Raw genomic sequence first — 21113 nt, 5'->3', positions numbered from 1 at the left:
TGCAACAGATATTTAGCAGGTAGACTTGATGTTTTCATTAATAGGAATACAGTCTACTGAAGAAACAAATGTTACTGGTTAATTTCTTCCAACCTGCACAAACCTTCTGCAACTTATATAAACCCTTGATTTTTATAAACTTTCTTCCTTTTTCTTTCAAAAGTATTTCTATATTTAAAAACTTTTATTATCAAAACCATTCAATTCTTTTTTAGTCAGAACTCCTATTTTAAAAATCTTAACCTTTAGTGACAACCAAGCTGGCAATAAGTAATTTTTAGTTTAAAGTATACTTCCTTTTGGAGATATCCTCCCTCTAAGTAGCTAGGAATAACAGGTTAAGTATAAGCACATATATATTTTCTATTTACCTTGTGGCTTGCCTTCTAGCAAAGGGACTTATACCTCCCTTCTGTATGACTCATAGAAGTACATCATCAAACCTTCAGACAACTTGTTCTGGCTTTCCTTTTACCTCAGTTTCCCTCCTTCCTCAAAGTCTACTTAAAAGGAGGTCCTCAGTGAGTTTCTTCATGCATTAGCCATGCGTAGACCAACCAGCTTCTGGTTTGTGGCTGGAGCAGGGCATGCCATTCTTCTTAGGGTCAACTTACAAGGGTTGACGGAGTCAGTCTCCTCTGTCCACAAGGGTGTTTCTGCTGGGACTGCAGGCTTCAACCGGCTGTGGTGGACCCAGGCGGGCATGCCTTCTACCTTGACAGCAGTGGGAGTGGTCAGGATCATGGTGTGTGGACCCGTCCAGGAGGGAGTCAGTTCTTGGGTGATGTACTTCTTTACCCAGTCTGAGTCCCCAGACTGGAAAGAATGTGCCGGATCTCCTGGCAATGTCGGAAGTGCCTCTCGGACAGTCTTTTGAATAGCCTGCTGAGTAATCTGCAGACCCTGTAAGCACTTGAGGCTGGGACACTCAGGGACAGACCCCCTCAGGGTCCTCCTGGGACAGGCTGATGCGCTCAGTGACCTGCTGGCTGCTGGAGGACAGCAAGCTGCCAAAGGCATGCTGGGAGAGGGTGGGGCACTGCCACAAATTTTGGGTGCCCACGGGCCCACTGGCACTCCTGCTGGGGGGGGTGAGCGCTGGTGGAAGTCATGGCAGTTCTTGGTGAGCAGTGTGTAGAGAGAGGGGTTGATGCAGCTGTTGCCGTAGGTGAGGCAAGTGGTCAGGTAGTTGACGATGCGTGAGCCATGGGATGTGAGCGGCTAGGCGCTAAGCTACTGGGCCAGTAGCTGTTATACCCAGAGGGGCATGAAGCATGCCCAGAAGAGCAGCACAATGCCCAGGATGAGGTGCAGCACTCTGGGGTTGGTCCGCCGCCGCGTCTGTGGGAAGGAGGCCTGCTGTGACAGTCAGTAGGCCCAGGCCAGGTGCACATAGAGCAGCCTGATGACCACGCCAGGCCCCACAATGCTGGTCTCAAAGAGCAGTGTCAGGTAGTCACAGTAGATGCTCTGGCCCCAGGCTAGCAGGCAGAGGCTCTTGTGTTCCCTGTGGACCAGCTGGAGAGCCAGCATCATAGGCAGCACCAGCAGCAGTGGCAGCAGCCACTTGCCAAGTGCCAGGATCTTGCAGTAGCCCTTGGAGTGCTGTGCGGAGTCCAGCGGCCTCAGTACTGTGGCATAGCACTCACTGCTCATGACAGTCAGGGTGAAGATGCTGGCATGCATGGTCAGGAAGTCCAGACTAAAGAGGACATGGCAACCCACATCTCCAAAGTGCCACTCCCTGGTGATGTAGGTGGTCACAATGAAAAGCATGCTGAGCAGCTAGAGCAGGTCGGCCAGCGCCAGGTTGACAACATAGACGTACATGGAGGCCGAGGTGCGCAGGAAGCGGCACACGACTACCAGCATGTACACGTTGCCCGCCACACTCACCACGCCCATGACCAAGAGCGCTGCTCCAATGGCACCTGTGGTCATCAGGTCCTCCAGGGAGCTGGGTTCCGTCAGACTGGCCCACGAGCTGTTGAGGGATGTGTTGGGGCGGCTGGATGGTTTGGGCACAGGGCTGCCTGTCATAGCTAGCACAGGGGATTCTGCTTGCAGGCGCTGGGCTCAGGGTTATCTCTGCTGCCTCACACTGGGCTGGAGGCTGGGGTGTGCTGCGATAGGGGCCTCTGTGGGTGACAAGCACATCTGTCGGTCACCACGCAGCAGCTTGAGCTCCCGCAACCGCACTGCTGCAAAAGCTTTGCCTTGCTCTGTACTGAGCAAACAAAAGAGGGCTGAGCTCTGTATGACTGGGTCCTAGTCGTTGCTGCTGCCCGCCCAGCTGCTGGTTAGGAATGCACCAAGGCCCCGCACCGGATATTAATAACTCAGGGAGCAGGTGCCAGGAAAGGGGGCACTGAGGGGTGCACCAGGAGGAGCCCACACCGGATGGAAGGGAAGACAGTGCTGCCGGCCCTGGAGGGGCGAGAGGGGGTACACATCACCCTAAGGAGGGCCACTTTTCACTGGTTTTTAAAAACAAATTTGGTTAAAGTGTCTTTTATGATTCGATTCATGCATTCTACCTGCCCTGAACTTTGGGGCCTGTAGGCACAATGTAATTTCCAATTAATATTGAGTGCCTTTTCCACTAGCTGTGAGATCTTGATACAAATGCAGGCCCATCATTAGGATGGGCAAGCTAAATCTGGAAAGAGTTTCATATAGCAATTTCTTAACAATTGTTATTGCGGTCTTATTTCTAGTAGGAAAAGCTTCTACCTAATTGTCAATTACTTTAGTAAAATCTATTTCTAATGTTTAACTCTCTCCCTGTTTCTCTTTATAATTTATTTATTTTGCTTAGTATTTATTTGGGCACAGACTAAACACTCGGACATTATGCTTTCTGCAGTAGATTCTAAGTCTGGCTTTTCTAATTTTTTCTTATTCTTAATTATCCCTTTCCTGCTGGCAAAATCTTTTTCTAATTGGTTGCAAATAAACCTTTTGCAACAAGGGTTCTAGTAAAGTCACTAAAATTTCCTAAAAACCCCACTGGATTTAGGGCTACTTTATTGGTAGTATCATCAGCTGCTTGGTTCCTCAGCTGCTTGAGTTTCTAGGGAGTCCCCCTCTTTTGGTGCCTAGATAGTGGATGAAGGCCACTATTTCAGGGGAGCAGGCTCTTGCATTGTTGGGGTGGGGGTTTGAGCCTCACCTTTGTTAGTTCTTAAGCTTTCTCCTGATGGCCCCTCTTCGGCTGTGCCTGTCTTAGATTGTTCCTGCCTTCAGGAATCTTACCCATCTTTGGCTGACCAGCCATCTTAGGGGCCAAACAGAGTTATGTGAGTGAGGGAGGAGCAATGTCCCTTCCAAAATAGTTTTATTTATTTATTTTTTTAGCAGCTGATGATGCTACCTCTTTTTTAAAACTTATAATACATTTCCTTTCTAATTTCTAGAGCTGATTGCTATGTAAAGGCTAAGTTGACTACCTTAGTATCTTCTCTGATTCTGGCTAACAGAAATTGGTGAAAAGTGTCCAAATTTCCTCACTTGCTTGGGTGTTAGAATCCCACTTAAGCCAGGCAACCAGAAACATTTTCTTGAGGTGGTCTCGATTGTCTTAAGTGGGACAGTGTATGTGCAGTACAGATTCTAACAGTCCCATTAGGGTTTGAGGCTTCCTGAGAAAGGGGATTTTGAGTTTTCTAACTCTATTGGTCACTTGGGAAAAAAGAATTTAAACTATTTCCTATTACATCTATGCCTCAAATTTTAAAGATCTAGTTAAAAGCACCAACTGAAATGACCAATATTTCATAAAATAAATCTTATATTCTACTTAATCACAAATTCCTTTTACATTCCAAGAAAAAATACCTTATTTATGCTGTAATTTTATGCACCTTAACAGATAATGTCTAAAAAGCTCAAGCAAGAGAAGCAGATTTCCATTCACATCCTTTAACTCTTTTAATCTGGGCTCAAAACTTAAATGTTTCCTACTACTACAATTAGTTATCTATTTTTTATTCTCTCCTTTCCACCTATTATGTTGAGAATTCTACTGTTAAGCCAATCAATAGTAACATTTGTCACTCTGGGTTTGGTGACCTAACATTGAACAATACTGCTTCAAAAATGATAATAAGCTGAACATTTATATACTATATAAAAAGATATCATTAATAATTATTACATTAATAATTCTTATATATTTCCTAATATTTAAACCAAGATTTCAACATCACAGGGCTATAAAACAGCAAATAAAAAGAATAACAAAAAAACTTAAAATAACATATACATTTCTAACATAGAAAATATTTTTTTCACAACAATGGATCCTTGTTACAAAAATGAAGTCTTTGTATATGGCAGATTATACAATTCTATATGCTTTATCATTAGTACAAATTTCATACAATTTACAATAAGAGGATTGTAAACCACTATCCCAATGAACCACTGATTTACTGAGAAAAATAAGGAATGGTAAAAATACACTCACTATTTCGTAACTACCCAGCTGGCAAAGAGATGCTAACCCTCTTTTTTACCCCAAGTGCTTTACACTATTAAGTCAATATAAGGGAATCAGTCTGGGTGCCTGGGATTCCAGGGAGAGGGGCAGGTGCCCAGAGCTGTAAGAGAAGCCTGTCACTTTATTTTTTTCTCTGCTGCTTTTTGTGCAGCCAGCTGCAGCCTGGCTGCCCCTACTTTTCCCACCCCCACTGCTGCCCTCAGCTGCAGCCTGGCTGCCCCTACTTTTCCCACCCCCACTGCTGCCCTCAGCTGCATCCTGGCTATGCCACCCACTTGCGAGAAGGTGCCCAGTGATAGTAGTCTGCTCTAAAAGTTGGCCATTTTAATTTACAGAGAATTTTCAAAGTATCTTTAGACAATTTTTACATTACAATTACTGGAAAATCTAATTTTGAAATTCTTAAGCATACATTCTAGTGGGCTTTGGTTCTTACTTTAAGAATCTTCTAAAGAAAAGTTCTAATTTTTTAATACTATTCCTACCCCCTACTTTCCAAATGGGTAAAACTTCTTTTGGTCGGTAAGTGGATATCTGAATATCTGAAACTAGTTTCTACTCTCTACTTCCTCTAGTCACCTCACCCTTAGTCGTCCCCACCACCTTACTCTAGCACCCTTCCCCTGCTGCTCCGCACACAGCACATCCCAGCCTGGCCTCGCACTCATCTCTAACCCAAACTGCTCACTTGCCAGCCCTTCACCTCCAGAGGCTGAAGAAACATTTCCTAGAGTGCGTCCCTCTCCTCCCATATTTAATGTCTGGGGCACTGATCTACAAAATTGAAACTGTCCAGGAGAATGCAAGGATCAGCACATCAATAAAAAGGCAAGAAAGATAAGACAGATAATAACTAGCACTCAGAATAAAGAATGTTTGACTATAGACATGTGAATTATCACACAAGAGCAGAGGCAGGAGTCGGCAGAAGAGGACAATTTCTTCAGGGGAGAAGTCAGACAGAGTGCCCTGAAACCAGAGGTCTTGGATCCAAGAAAAGAGATTTAGTGGGTCCCAGGAAAGAGGCCCATACCACGAAATGTCATGAGAAATTTTTCAGACAAAGAGAATCTACAGTACAGACAATTCATTATTGAAGAATTTTTAATACTTCTATGAATTTTGCTAGTTTCATAATTTGCGGGCTCCGGAGGACAGCCACTAAACCATATGAAGTTTATGAATTTTTCTTCACTTTTGCCCTCTGGTTTTAAGCCAGAAATTTCCAAATGAAATTACACCAGAGTTTTTCCTGACAAACAAAGAGAACTTACAAAACAGACAATTTACTATTTACATTTACACTTGACTTTTAGGCACACAGTTCAACAGAGGAAGAGGTTCCCTGGCAGGGGTCTCTCAGGTGCTCACCTGGCCGTGTCCCTCACGGGAGCTTAGGCTCAGGTACCAGATATCCCCACTCACACACCAATCACTCAGGGGTTTTAGACAGAAACAATAAAAGCAAAGAATGAGATCTTGACATGAACAGACAGCACAAAAGTGTCCCTGGAAGTCCAAGGCAGGACTGATGAACTCAGTTCCCACTAATGTCTTTCTAGAGCACAAACAGATGTCCCCACTAATGTCTTTTCCTGAGAGCACAAATAAATGTGTCCCAGAAAAGACCGAGGCAGGACTCAAACTCTCCACAATGTCTTGGTCTTAGAGAGCCCATTACATGAGTTAGATTGCATCCAGTTCTCACGCAATAATTCCAAATTGACTAGTCACAAACAGAAAAGCTAGAATTCAGGAAAGCAAAAGATTTGCCTCACTTACCTCTGGAGGTCAGAATTTTACACTCCTTGATTTTTCTGCCAAATCATCAAATTTGGGGGCTGGGGGGTGTCTGTCAAGGAGTTGTACAAACCCCACAGGAAAATGGGAGCCCTGAAATGTCTCAGGGGGCACCCCTCTTCGAGATCCAGTGAGGTCAGGCAACGCTCTGGAGAGGCTGGCTGGTCTGGGTGTCTCTACCTGGTGACGCGGAACACCAACATCCTGGACGAGCCCCCAAATGTTATAAAGTAGCATACCTTAATTCCGAGGGTTTACGTAGAGACACTAAGGCAGGATACAGAAGAATTTTTAGGAGGAGATTTATTAATAAGCCGGCTGCGTATGACTTACACGGGGTATAGCTAACCCAAATCATGTGAGTTCAAAATAGCCCTGAAACTAGTTATATAGACTTGATCACATACAGGTTGGGGGAAAAGGAGAAGGGAGCATGACACAATAAGTTTACAACATTCATCTATAGGGTCTATAAAAACATTCCTATATATTAAAACTTACAAGGTAACACAATAGTGATGTCATTTAACATATCAAAGACATTCACAAATCTTTCAGTGTCTACCTCCCATTCCTTTGTCTAGAGGTATATGTTACTCTCAGAATTCCAGTAAGGGTGGAAGAGTTAAAATCAGTGTAGGATATGTAAATATTGTCTCTTATTGAAAGGGAAAGGAAGTTCTTTAGATAACCTTTATTCCTTCAGAGAACTATAGTTAAACTAAATGACCCAGTTGTCCTTGTAAGCCAGGAAGCTCCCACATCCTTCTCCCTCCATTCTCTAGGGGCAAGAAGCCTGACTTTTCCTCTTTAAATTGGCATTGCCAATACTAAGTTTTACAGTTCTTTGGTACCTCATCACATATTCTTCCAGGGTTCTTTGTAAATTAGGCAAATAAACACATACATGTACACATTCTTGTGTCTCCTTTTTTATAGAAAGGGTGACATGCTTTGTGTCTTGCTTTTTTCACATAATATATCCTGAAGATCACTCCATGGTAGTACAAAGATTTCCCTCATTTTTTTCTATGGCTGAATGGTAGCTATCCATTTTGTGGATGTACCATAGTTGTTAACCTGTTATTTTTAAAGGATATTTGAATGATCTTCAGTTGTTTGATATGACAACTAATGCTACATTGGATAACCTTGTGGATATGTTGTTTGTATTTCTTGAAGTGTATCTTTAGGAAAGATTGCCAGAAGTGAGATAACTGGGCTAAAGAGAAGACACATCTGTAATTTTTGTGGTATTATATACTTGTTCTCAATAGAAATCACATCATTTTGCAATCCAACCTGTTTCTATACACTCTTGATGTGATGGAATGTGTTGTTAAGCTTTTGGATTTTTGCCAGTCTGATAGGTAAAAATGGATCTCAGTGTAGTTTATTTTGCATTTCTCTTATGAGATAAGTAGAGAATAGTTTAATTAGTTTACGGGCTAGGAGTATTACTTTGTGTGTGTGTGTAAACTGTTATTTTTTCACTTTTCTGTTTGTTCTAGGCCTTCTTTGTGTATATTATATATATTCACACATATATAAATACATAATTTTTGCCATGCAAACTTATTTTTTTAAATTTTAAAGTCAAACTTGTCAAATTTTTATTTTATTTATGGATTCTGGATTTGAAATAATTGTTAGAATGGCTTTCCCATTCCAAGATTATAAAGGTATTCAACCATAATATCTTCTACTTAATTTCCATTTATATGGTTTTAATTTTTATATTTAGACTTCAGAGGCATTTGGAGTTTATTCTGTCCTGATTCAATTTTATCTTTTCCAAATGGTTATCAAATTTTTCCAAAAAAAAAAAATTTTCCAGCATCATTTATTCAACTGTTCTTTTTCCCAATGATTTGAGATGTCACTTTAATGATATATTAAGATTTGACATGTACATGTTTCTATTTCTAGAAGTCATAATCTGTTTCACTGGGCTATTTATGTCTGTAAATTATAGAGGATTTGTAGTGTTTTTAAAATCTGATTGGACTAGCCACTCCCACTTTCATTACTCTTCTTTACATATAAACATTAGAAGGAATATATCTAGATCCAAGAGCTTTTGGTGTTTTTTTTGTTGTTATTGTGTTAAATTTAACTTTTGAAGAATTGATCATCTGAAGAGCATGATATATGTTTCTGTTGTTCATCTTTTTTTATGTATTTAATGAGTTCTATAGCTTCCCACATGTAGGTTTGCACATTTTTAGTTTATACGTTTTCTATTACCCACTAATTTGTATATGAATATTATTGACCCATGGGTTAATTTTCTATCCTGTTACATACTAAATTATCTTATTATAGTTTTTTTTTCATTGATTTTCTTGGGTTTTCCAGTTATATTACTATGTCATCTGATAAAAAATTTTCTCTTCCTTCCTAATTCTTATTTTTTATTGTCTTGAACTAAAATTTCCAATGCAATTTATATAGTTACTGACATTAGTTAGAATATATTCACCCTTCTTTTTAGCTTGTCCGAGGCTCTTTCTGTGCCTCACCAGGTCTGAATATTCTCTATGACTTTACCAAGCTATTCTCACCCATCTTCTTAGCCTTTATCCCAATCAGAAAGAACATGCTTTTCTTTGGCACACTTACCGAAGGCTTTGTTTTCCCTTCTGATTTGCAATTTTGTAAATGAGAAAAACTTTGTATTTGGTTTTAGTCCTTCATCAGTCAGCTTCAACCTAAATTTAATTCCTATTGTTAGGTTTTTAGTAGATGAGGACAAAGGAATAGTCCTTTTACATATGCAAAATTTTCCCATGTTTTAAGACTGCTGTAAACATATCACTCTGTCCTTACCATATAGTAAGATCATATATGTTTTATATGGGCAATTAAGATGAAATTAATAAAGCATGATTACTAATCATGGCTGTTGACTAAGCTTTTCTCACTCTCTTTTGTTTGGTTCCAAGCTTTCTGTCAGCCTGCCCATCTGCCTTTAATCTCCAAAGTGGACACACTGTATCATTGGTGTGAACTTCTTCATGATATAGAAGATCGAACAGGATGCAAAACAATGAAACGAATCTTACAAAGGTTGAACAAAGCTGAGAAGGTGAGCCTTAATATTAGGAAACAAATAATTTAAGATAAATTAATTTTTTTCTTTTAAATTTAACCTCAAGACTAATGTGAATAGAAAAACATTTTTAAAATTCTTTATCCATGTTTCTGAATTATTATTTTTTTGCTCTGAAATTTCATCATAATATACTAGGCTCATGTAAATTTGATTCAAAATGACACTTTTGATATATGGAAATAATATGAAATGTCAATCCCAAACAACCTAAAATCAGTACCAGAGATAGCAAGTAGGTTTCATCTCATGTCAATTTTAATTGACTGGCTGCTTAGAAGAGCATGTTAAGGATGGCTCTGAAGTTGTATCCAGGTTAAGGGGAGAGTGTGGTGATGTCTGCCAAGGGCGGTGATGGAGAAATAGTACCATAGGTGCCTATTTGAAACATCTCACCTATACTTCAAAGCTTTAAATATATGGGATTGCCATTTATGAACTGTGTTTTAGGAAGTGGCCCTTTTATTGATTTTTTATTTATTTAATTTATGTTTAAAAGTGACTTACATGTATTTAATGTGTCCAAGTCTGAATTTCTAAAGGTTATCTTTTTCTATGGTTAAAAATAAAAACCACTAAAAAATTATAAAAGTCTGTTGATGTTCCAGTAAGTCATTCATATGGATGATAGTGTGGTTAATCTCTGTTATGTGGGGATGATGGCAAGCTATTACTCAAAGTATTCACAAATTGCATTCATAAACTTGGGATCAAGCCCTCAGCTCAGTAGATTTAGAAACTTAATTTTGTCATTAAATTTAATTCATATGCCATGGGTGACTCACACTAACAAACTCATGAAATATGTTGGTTAATTTGTGTGTAGAAGTTTAACTTGAACAGGTACTGAAAAACCAGTCAGCCTGATTAGCTCCTGATACTTGTAGTCATGGTACCTGTAAAGCCAAATCTTAATCCAAATACAGGTATCAAATTATTGACTTACAATAAGCAATATGACTGTCATTAGAACTAGAACACTCAACGCTATGTGACTTGTTTATCTTCTCCTTGTAGGTATACCTTCATGGGAGATGAGATAAAGTTATATTCTTTTTTTGAGCATTAATTAGGACAGAGTTAGATTAATTTAATAGTTTTTTAGTAGATTTTGTTTTGGCCCAAACAGATTCCCCGATATATTATATAAGTGCTTGCATCAGGGGTGCCAAGATGTAGCTTTCTGAGGCTTCTTTATTTATATGGATTTTATTGGCCAGTTCCCCTTTGATTGACATATTTAATAAAGCTTATCATATAATTAATCACATAGCAGCCAAGTCTTTCAGGCCTGACTTCCGTTTGTCTTTGAAGGTGACTTTGCATCTTTGCTATAGAAGACCAACTTATTTCTCTAATTTGCAGGTTCTTGTGGGAAAGCCTCACTAGCTCATAAATACTTATAATTCATCTTACTAAAGAACTATGTTTAGGCTTATTTTTAAATGTGTAACCTGATGATTATTTAGTTATCTCAATTGTTTAAAATACAATTACAGAGTGAGAGGGGGGAGAATTAGATAAAGGTTATGAGCTGTGTGCAACACAAAGAAAGTTCTTAATGGATGTTAATATTCAGTAAAATCTTTGAGAAGTGCACTGCTTTTTGCACATTTTTTGCTGCATGCTCTAGCTGTGGCACTCAGACCTCCCATGCCGACAGCACATATGTTCGATGGGGTTGTGCTGTTTCAAGTTAGCCTCTAATGATGTGTGCTAGTCATCTGTGGTAATGGTCTTTGCGAAGCTGAATTGGGCTCAGGATATCATCCAAACAGTACTGAATAGCTTACTTGTTTCCTTTTTCCATTTTATTTGAGACAATGTTTCTAAGACTTTTCTCCATATAAACGTCCACATTTCTCAAATTCTGTTCTATTCAACCCTGGAAAACAAAAGCTGACCCCATCACCACCATTTCATTGGCAAGGCACACTGTTAAGCTTTACAGCAATACTTGGTTTTCTGTAGCAATTTCTAGTCGAGGATCTCTAATCACAGATTTCATGTCCTTCATTTCATTGGAACTGGGGGTGGGTGTTTTAAATTTACTTTAGTTCTGTGGTCCCTACATAGCTAATGGGACACATCATAAAATTATAATTGGTTATGGTGATGACTATTGTTTTGTATGAAATTGTTACCATTGGGTAAATTCAGATATAATTTAGGAACTTATTGCTTCATCTAAAGAGAACTAGGGAGAGTTACAAAAGACTTGTTTTTGACTAGAAAAAGATTTTATAGTTAAATAGTAAGATAATACTATACAAAACATAACCAAAAAGTGCTATTTTCCAAATAAACTACCTGTGTTTCTGAGTTGTGAAGTGGGAGGTGACCAAAGGAAGACTGTTTTGTTTAAGAAGACTGTGCTTCACTTAGATCATATGTGTTATGCACCAGATGACCATTGGCAATATTTCAAGAATATGAGAAAAACAGGTCCCAATATTATTCTCTGTGATTTTATTTATTTATTTATTTATTTATTTATTTATTTATTCTTCTTTTGCAAGTGAGAGAAGGGGAGATAGAGAGACAGGCTTCTGCATGTGCCCTGATGGGGACCCACCTGGCAACCCCATCTGGGACCAATGCTCTGCCTTCTGGGGCCATGCTTGCAAACGATGTATTTTTAGTGCCTGAGGTAGAGGCTCCATGAGCCATCCTCAGCACCTGGGGTCAATGTGCTAAAACCAATTGAGCCATGAGTAGACAGAAAAAGAGAGAGGAAGAGAGAGAAGGGAAGGATAGAAAGGTGGAGAAGCAGATGGTCACTTCTCCTGTGTGCCCTGACCGGGAATCAAACCCAGGACATCCACATGCCAGGCCGATGCTCTACCACTGAGCAAGACGGCCAGGGCCCCTTGTAATTTAAAGTTAGCGACATCTTTTGAGGGTGAGCCAGGAGTCTCTGACTAGGGCAGGTTAGAGAGGGCAATGGGACTGGTAGACCGAGTGAGGCAGAAGTGGGAGTGTTGGTAGACAGTGGGGGGTGGTAGTGGATGCTGAATCTTTGAGGCAGTGGATTCTAAAACTGATTCAACTTTTTTGGGACCAGTTTTATAAAAGGGAAGAGGTTGTGTGTGTGAGCACAGACCTGAGCCCTAAAATGGAAACACGTGGCACATGCGCTTATTAAGAAATGAATCTCCCTCTACTGAGCATAATGGGGGGGGGCACTATTCTAACATCTAGAAAGAGAACTCAGGCTCCAGTTCTGTTTCACTCCTGTCCTTCAGGGATCGGTTTTCAACTTTAGGAAACATTTTCTGAATTTAAGAAGCATTTTGCTTCCTTGATATCTGGGTTTCTCAGTTCAGAGGCATTTTTCCTTGTAACAGGATATTGAGTTGGACTTCTGTTGACAAAGACTCACAGCTGGGGACAAGGAGGCATCCAATACCTAGGACAGTCGGAAACAATTAGGGATAGACTCTGCACCACCTTAAAGCATAGACGAGGTAAGCAGGCTCGGCTATTCCTAATCATCACCTCAGCACCAACCTGTTCTCCCCTCCTCTCTCCTCCTTTGCAGCTGGATAAAGACCCAGAAGACAAAGTGAAAGAAAGGACAAGTACTGGCGCTGAGTCATTAGTCTGGTGGGAGCCATTGTGGCTTTTCTTTTTTTTTCATCCAGGGAACAAAGAGGGGCCCTCAACAACCCTAAGTCAATTTACTCATAAACATTTTTGAGCTCGGATATGATGTTTGCGTGTGCTGTAAATGTGCTGATCTGTACCTACTTGAACAAGAGAGTAGAGAGTTGGAGAAAGAGTGCACCATCCAGGAGGGGGCAGTGTGGAGCAGCCTGCACTCCCAGGGTAGGCTCATGAAGGATGGCTGTGCCTCTGACCAGTCCAGTGTGGATGTAGCTGGGCCTTAGAATCTTGACAGGAGCCCACTTAAGAGAGCTTGCTGCCAGGCACATACATCCAGGCAGAGATGTGAAGTGAAGGGCTCTTCAGGGGTGCAGACTGAAGCGGCGTGGGAAGAGAACAACCTGGCTGCAGGTTTTCCACCTCACAGAACCACCTTTACTTGATGAGAGTCAGCATCTGTCTCCTCCCCCAGGTAGAGCTCATTTCCCCCCCCCCCCCCCAGGTAGAGCTCGTCCTCCCTTGGCGTTGGCCAGGAAAGGACAACAGGGGTCAGATAAACCACTTCTCTCTTTCCAGCTCTTTCTTCCTTGCCACACAGACCTGGAAAAAAGGGTCCAGAAATGGCCTACGGAGGAAAAGTGAAAGACGAGACAATTTTCTTTCTTACTCCGATTCTTTAGGGCCTAGACGACACTACAGGAAAAAGGATGAAGTGAGCTATAAGTTGGAAGTGTCATTTCATAGCAGTTTCATACCATTCATGTTTTTTATCTGAAAAATGACCTAGAAAAACTTGTAATCTTTCTGAGATGTTTGCAATGGATAAAAAATGGAGACTTCAGCTAGTACAGCTAAAGGCAGTGATTGGAGAAATACGGAACCCTTTAGTGTCGACGTTCTGTTTGGGTCAGACCATCCTGTGCTCCGGAGCTGCCTCGCGCTGTGTGTTCCATACAAACCCAGACCCTTCTTGATTCACGCCTGTGAGTTGTGCATCAGCAGAACCTATCCCGCCTGCACCTGTTGCCCTGTGTACAAGTGTTGAGGGAGGGACTGAGAGAAACTGTAATCTAGTTGGCCCTATTCAGTTTGATCAGCAGCTCTCTTTCTTGAATAGAACAATGCAACTGAGACTCTAGAATTACAGGCACCAGTTCAAGGTGTTGCCTCAGCACCATGGTTGCTGCAAAAGCAGACCTTGCTTTAGATTCTGGCTTCAGTCCCTACCTGACACGGCCCCTTTCATCCAGCACTAGTAGCCCTCTGTCACAACCGGTGTGCTGAGATGGGATGGAGCCCCTAGACTCTTCTCCTAAAAGAAGGTCCTCAGAGATCCCTCAAGAGGAAGTTATTTATCATTAGTTTGGGATGGGGGTAGACTATTTTCTCAACTTTCTTATCACTAGGGTCTTAGGCAAAGAAACATTGTTCTCTGGGTTACATTTTGTACTTTAAATTGTGGTTAAGTAATATTCTATGTACATACTATTGGTTTTTCATTTTTCATATGGTTTACATAATCTTTATAATTATTATACTACTACATAATATTCTTCGAGAATATGTGTCACTTTTACCCCAATTTTGGACAGCGAGATGCATTTTTCCCCTATTAGAAATGTTGCTAACTTTTTTGTGTGCCTATTATTTTCCTTTTATGAATCTTTTATTTAAAAGTATTCATGGATTACTTCTTCAACAGAAGAATTTACTGAGTGTAAAGGATTAGACATTTTTACGAATCCTGAAATATATCTGCGATACATAGTTTTAAAAATAGTTTTGAATTGTCATTTGCCACTTCCAAACTTTCCACCTTTATGTCTGATCAATTTAAATACACTATTTTTTTCATATCATGCTTCTGTTCAAAACTTTTAATTGTTCTTATTGTCTCTTAGTTTGTATGAGTGAAAATGTAATGACTTCATGTTTTTCATTCCAATCTGGTTCCAGAAGTTCTTTTCACACTCGTCACCTACTCTTCCTGATGTGCAATCCTTACTCTATCCAAATCACTCTGCTCGCTGTCCCTGAAACAAACCACTTGCACTTCTTGGCCTGCACTATCCCATGTACATGAATGGGATGTCTCCACTTTCAAGCCTGAGGAAATTCTATCCATATATAAATGTGTACCTTTTAAAGACATATGATTTTTAAAAAATTTTATATGCCCAGTCCTACCCTCACAAACTTACTTTTCTCTGTTCTAAACTTTTTTTTTTTTTTTTTTTTACAGAGACAGAGAGAGAGTCAGAGAGAAGGATAGAGACAGACAGACAGGAACGGAGAAAGATGAGAAGCATCGATCATCAGTTCTTCATTGTGACACCTTAGTAGTTCATTGATTGCTTTCTCATATGTGCCTTGGCCATGGGCCTTCAGCAGACCAAGTAAACCCTTGCTTGAGCCAGCGACCTTGGGTCCAAGCTGGTGAGCTTTGCTCAAGCCAGATGAGCCCGTGCTCAAGCTGGACATCTCAGGGTCTCGAACCTGGGTCCTCTGCATCCCAGTCTGACACTCTATCCACTGTGCCACCGCGTGGTCAGGCTCTGCTCTGAACTTTTTTTTTTTTTAAAGATTTTATTTATTTATTATAGAGAGGAGAGAGAGAGAGAGAGAAGGGGGGAGGAGCAGGAAGTATCAACAACTCCCATAGGCAAGCCCAGGGTTTTGAACCGGCAACCTCAGCATTTCCAGGTTGACATACTTTATCCGCTGCGCCACCACAGGTCAGGCTCTGCTCTGAACTTTTAAAGTACTTATATTTTGTGTTGACTTTTTACCACTATTAATTTTTTCAGACTTCTCTTGTAAATATAAAAGGTTGTCCAGCATGAAATGCTCACGATTGAACAAACTAAACAAAAACCAAATCAAACAATACAAACAAGCCCCCAGAATATACTCACCCTGATGGGACAGATAGAAGCTAGAATAACTGTTATTTCAAAATAGCTGTCTTTCAAAAAAAGACAGAAATTTTGAATAACTAAGTATAGATTTAGTACTTTGAGGAAAAACATTTGAAGGGCTCTATTAATTGCCAGGAAACTCCAGCAACAACATGCATTTTTTATCCTTGAATGGTATAGTGACATAACCAGAAAAATAATATAAATATAACTCTGATATAGCAAGACTTTTACATGGGATGAGTGGTATGGTTGAAATTCTTGTTCTTTTATACTCTGAGTTATATGTCTGTTGAATTATTTTAAGAATATCTGTAAGAGGCGGAGCACAGTGCTGTTGTCTAAAATGTATACATGTCTAAGAAATGAGGTCTATAACTTGTAAGCACTGAGGGAATTCTGTCATTAACCTAAACTTTTGTATGCGGGGCGAAGGGAAGTCTGCCTACCTCTTCCTTCAGATGCTCAGGTCTGGATGGAACTTCTCTGGTTCCTTTGGTTTTTCACAGAGTATTAGCTCGGCTTGAAACAATGAAAGCATGTCTGATCACAAGCAGTTGATCCCCAGACATGTTTATTGATGCCACTATCAAGGAAAACAGCATACTGACATACAATACAAAGAAACTTGGCAGACTTTATAGTGGCAATTCAGTTTTGGCATTTATATTGGTAAAAACAGATTACAAGGCTTACTGCAGCTGAAACCTTATTTAAGCTTGCAAAATGTCTCATTCGATCAGTTGGCATTCCACTGAGAGCAACACCTCCAGCTCTAGGAATTCCTCTTAGGCAGTTTACACGGGGATAGTGTATTGAATGTGTTATATAACTTAATCTTTTTTGTTCTTCTGGGTGACCCCATTCATCACGCCCCGGTCAGTGTAATTAACAAATTTTTAACTGAACGGTGACACTTAGTGGCTAGAAATATTCATTGCAGTACTTTTCTGTAGGAATTTCCATTAACACGTCCCATGGTAATAAAGTAAATGATACCAAAATTTTGTCTTCTTGGCAAAGTAATATATAGTATTTGAAGTATTGTTGGTTTTGCAGCAGCTGTCATTCCATACCAATCCATTTAGTTAAAAAGCAAACAGGTGGCTCACACATATTGTTTGTACTACATAATTTTTAAAGTTTTCTTTAGTCCTACTGAAATAAGGACACTTTTGCTATTGATTTTAATTTATCAGAAGAATATATAAGAATGCTGTGAAGATATTATTAAGAGCCTTGTTCAAAATACTTACTTTCTTCTAAACAGATATCTTTTGACTTGAAAAATGAACAAGTATTTTAAATTAAAATAGTCAACTAATTTACACTTATACCCTTGAGACTGCCAGAAACACCCCAATCAGACAAAAGATTACCGTGTCCTTAATTAACTCCTTTGTTTTGTTACTAGGGCACATAAGAAGTTAAATTATAGTGAAGTTTAAAAATGTTTACTCCAAAATCAAGAGTTTATTTCCTTAAGGTCTAGGTTAAGTTTTCTGTCAACTTTATTGCATTTATGGATTTTTTTTTTTTACCTTTTAGTAAGGTTTTGGGACAATAATTAGTGTTTTATTTTGCTGCAGAATGAAAGCATACTGTCTTGCCTGAGGTTAATGTGTTTTTAAGTCTCTTGAGGTGCTGTGATTGGAAAGCAATTTAGAATGTTTTCTTCTGCCAGTTTCATATACAACAGAGAAATGAGTGGAAAATATCTGATTAGTGGGTGTGACAAAATATGGCATAACAGTTATGGGAAAAATGTAAACCATGTTGTTTTACTTAAATATTGGGTTTTTAACTACCAAAACAAATACAATGAAAAAAATTCTTTTGACAGAACTGATTTAGGGAGTGGGAGGGGTGAGGTGATACAATAATCTTTTACAAGTGTAGTGAAAAGGATTTTTAAAAGTACAATAAAAGGAATTACATAAAAAGCTGACTTTACAAAACAGATCAATTATAATGTGATTGTGAGATTTGTAGAAACATTTACCAAAGTCTTAAAGTAAACCATGTAGCATCCAAAACAATTGTTTTATTTAGGTACTTTGTCAGTTGAGTAAACTGAGTAAACAATTTAAACAATTAACTGAATTCTCCGCTGGTTATTTTGAACTCTCGCTCTTTGCACCTGCGTCTGTACTTTCTCTTCCAGCCCAGTGGGAGCTGGTGCCCCTCTTGGGTCCCCAGGGTATCATGGATGTACTCTTAATCCTTAACACATTGCATTGGAATTGCCTGTAATTGTCCATTTCTTACAGATGCCAAACTCCTTGAGCCTCGGTATTGTGTGTCTTAGTCATTGTCTCTAGCATCTAGCACAAGTGCCTGGCATTTAATAAGCACTCATTAAATATTTAACATTTGTAGGTGCCAGAATGTTGAATATACTTAAAGGGAAGAGGTGAAGTGAAATTTCTACCTGGTCTCTAAGGGGCAAAGGGACCCTTTACTTGTGGGGCTCTTTTTTGTGCTTGTCCAGGAGGGATGATGAGCTTCTACGCTATTGATATTATTTTTGCTGTTGGCAGTTTCAAGATATGGGTTCGGGGATCAGCCAGATATATAAAACAGGCTGTTCCAATCCAGAGTCTCTACAGTTAGGGTTCAGTTTCAGATGGTGTGCTGCAAGCTCTTTAAATAATTCTCTATATAGATCTCTCAAGGAGACTGTATTCACTCTTGTGGATGTGTGAGTTCAAGTACTGTGGTGGAAAGAATGTTGTATTTACTGAATGGAAGCTTAGTTCCTTTACCAACTGTACATTTAACCTTGATCTCATATTTAATCCCCAATTTCTTCTTTGAAAAAGTTGGATTGGATGACCTCTAAAGTTCCTTCTGAACAAGTTTTATTTTTTTAATTTATTTTTTAATAGAGAGAGGAGAGAGATGAGAAGCATCAACTCAACTTGTAGCTGCTTCACTTTAGTTCATTGATTGCTTTCTTACATGCCTTGACAGGGTTTGGGGGCTCCAGCCAAGTCAGTGTCCCCTTACTCAAGCCAGTGATGTTGGGTTCCAGCCAGCGACCTTGGGATTACGTTGATCCCTCACTTAAACCGACGAGCCCTTGAGCCCTCACTCAAGCTGACAGACTCAGAGTTTGGAATCAGGAACCTCAGCATCTTGGGTCAGTGCTCTGTTCACTGAGCCACCACCAGTCAGGCTCTACTAAGGTTCTTTCTGACTAAGGTTCCTTCTACTAAGGTTCCTCCTACTAAGGTTCCTTCTGACTAAAGCTTCTTCTACTAAGCTTGCATAGCTCATCAGACCATAAAACAAAGATGCTGAATTTTATTTCAGTTACTTAGAATGTCAAGACAGGGCTGTCCACCAGATGAAGCACAGACCAACAGGAATTGCCTACTCACTAATTCATTCTTTGATTTAATACAGATCTGCAACATAGGTATTTTGTTGACTAATGAGATAATCAATTTTATTTTCTTCTTTTAGTTCGATAAGCAAACAAGTTTTTGAACTTTTAATTTTGATATAATCATAGATTTACATATGGTTTTAAGAAATACAGAGAGAGATCCCATGGACTATTTACCCAGTGAAAACATTTTGCAAAACTATATTATAATAAAGCAATTGGGATATTCCATTGTTACAGGTTCCCTCATACTGCTTTTTCATACCCACACACACCTTCCTTCTGCTCCCACTCTTAAGCCCAAATAACCCTAGTATGTTCTCTATTTCTATAATTTTATCATTTCAATAATGTTATATAAAGAGAATCATGCAGTTTGTGACATTTTGGGATTGACTTTTTTCACATAATTCTCTGGAGATTTATCCAAGTTATTGTATATCAATGATTTTTCCTTTTTATGTCTGAATAGTATTCTATGGTATGGATGTACCACAGTTTGTTTAACCATTCACCCATGGAAAGATACCTGGATTGTCCTAGTGTTTGGCCATTATGAATACAGCTGCTATAAACATTTGTGTTCAGGTCTTTGTCAGACACTATCTCTGAGGTAAATGCCCAAGAGTACTATTTATGTGTCATATGGTAGTTACATGTTTAGGTGTTTTTTGTTTGTTTTAAAAGAAATAGCCAGATTGTTTTACAGAGTGGCAGTATAATTTTATGTTTCTACCAGCAGTATTTGAGTGATCCAGTTACTCTGCATCTTTACCAGCTTAAGGTATGGTCCCTAATTTTTATTTTAGCTATTCTGATAGGTGACATTGCATTGTGCTTTTAATTTGCATTTTACTAACGACTAATGATGTCAAACATCATTTCACGTGCTGATTTGATATCTGTGTATTCTCTTTGGTGAAATGTTTCTTTATAGCCCTTTACTTACTTTCTAATTGATTTTTAAAAAACTGTTGATTTTTTGACAGTTCTTTGGATATTCTAGACCAGGGGTCTCAAACTCGCGGCCCGCATGCAGCCCGCCGAACAATTTTGTGCGGCCCGCAGACTAATCCACGAAGTTCAAAATATTTTGGATAAAATTAAGTAAGCCTAGGGGCCTACTTGTATTTTTCATTTCTCTAGCATCCTAGCTAGATATTAGCTTAGTTAACAGCAGTTGTGATGCGAACTACAGTTTCTGGTCGTTTTGTGACACTGAGTAAACTGCATGTACGATTGTGCTTGTTGTACTGATTTTTTTTTGTTTTCAACTGCAGTGAGAAAAGTGTTGCATAACTAGTAACTAGACCTAGTGCGGCCCGCCGAACGGCTGTGATCTTGCTCTGCGGCCCACATGCTGAGTTGAGTTTGAGACCCCTGTTCTAGATACTAGACCTTTGGCGGATATGTGGTTTGCAAATATTTTCTTCCAGTCTATAGCTTGTCTTTTTACCTTTTTAACAAGGTCTTTCACAGAGCAAAACTTTAAAATTTTGATGAAATTCAGTTTATTAATTTTATAGATTGTGCTTTTGATGTTATCTTAGATATATGCCTAGTCCTGGATCCTGAAGATTTTCCCTATTTTTTTCCTAAAAGTTTTCCTGTTTTAAAATTTATATTTAGGTCTGTGATCCAATTTGAATTACTTTTTATATGAGGTGTAAAAACTGAAGTTTAAATTATTGCATATGAGTGTCAAGTTGCTCCAGTACCATTTGTTGACAAGACTACCTTTTCTCCATTGAATTGCTTTTGTGCCTTTGTCACAGATCAGTTGAG

General features: G+C 39.4%; 1 pseudogene; it reads right to left on the bottom strand.

Annotated features, from left to right (window-relative positions):
• Positions 1–928: 928 nt before the first annotated feature.
• Positions 929–21113, bottom strand: part of LOC136306500 (urotensin-2 receptor-like) — an 82785-nt pseudogene continuing 62600 nt past the window's right edge.

The sequence above is a fragment of the Saccopteryx bilineata genome, chromosome 5 (assembly GCF_036850765.1).
Source record: "Saccopteryx bilineata isolate mSacBil1 chromosome 5, mSacBil1_pri_phased_curated, whole genome shotgun sequence".
Lineage (NCBI taxonomy): Eukaryota > Metazoa > Chordata > Mammalia > Chiroptera > Emballonuridae > Saccopteryx > Saccopteryx bilineata.
The sequence above is the reverse complement of the archived record's forward strand: the minus strand, read 5'-3'. Positions and strand labels throughout refer to the sequence as shown.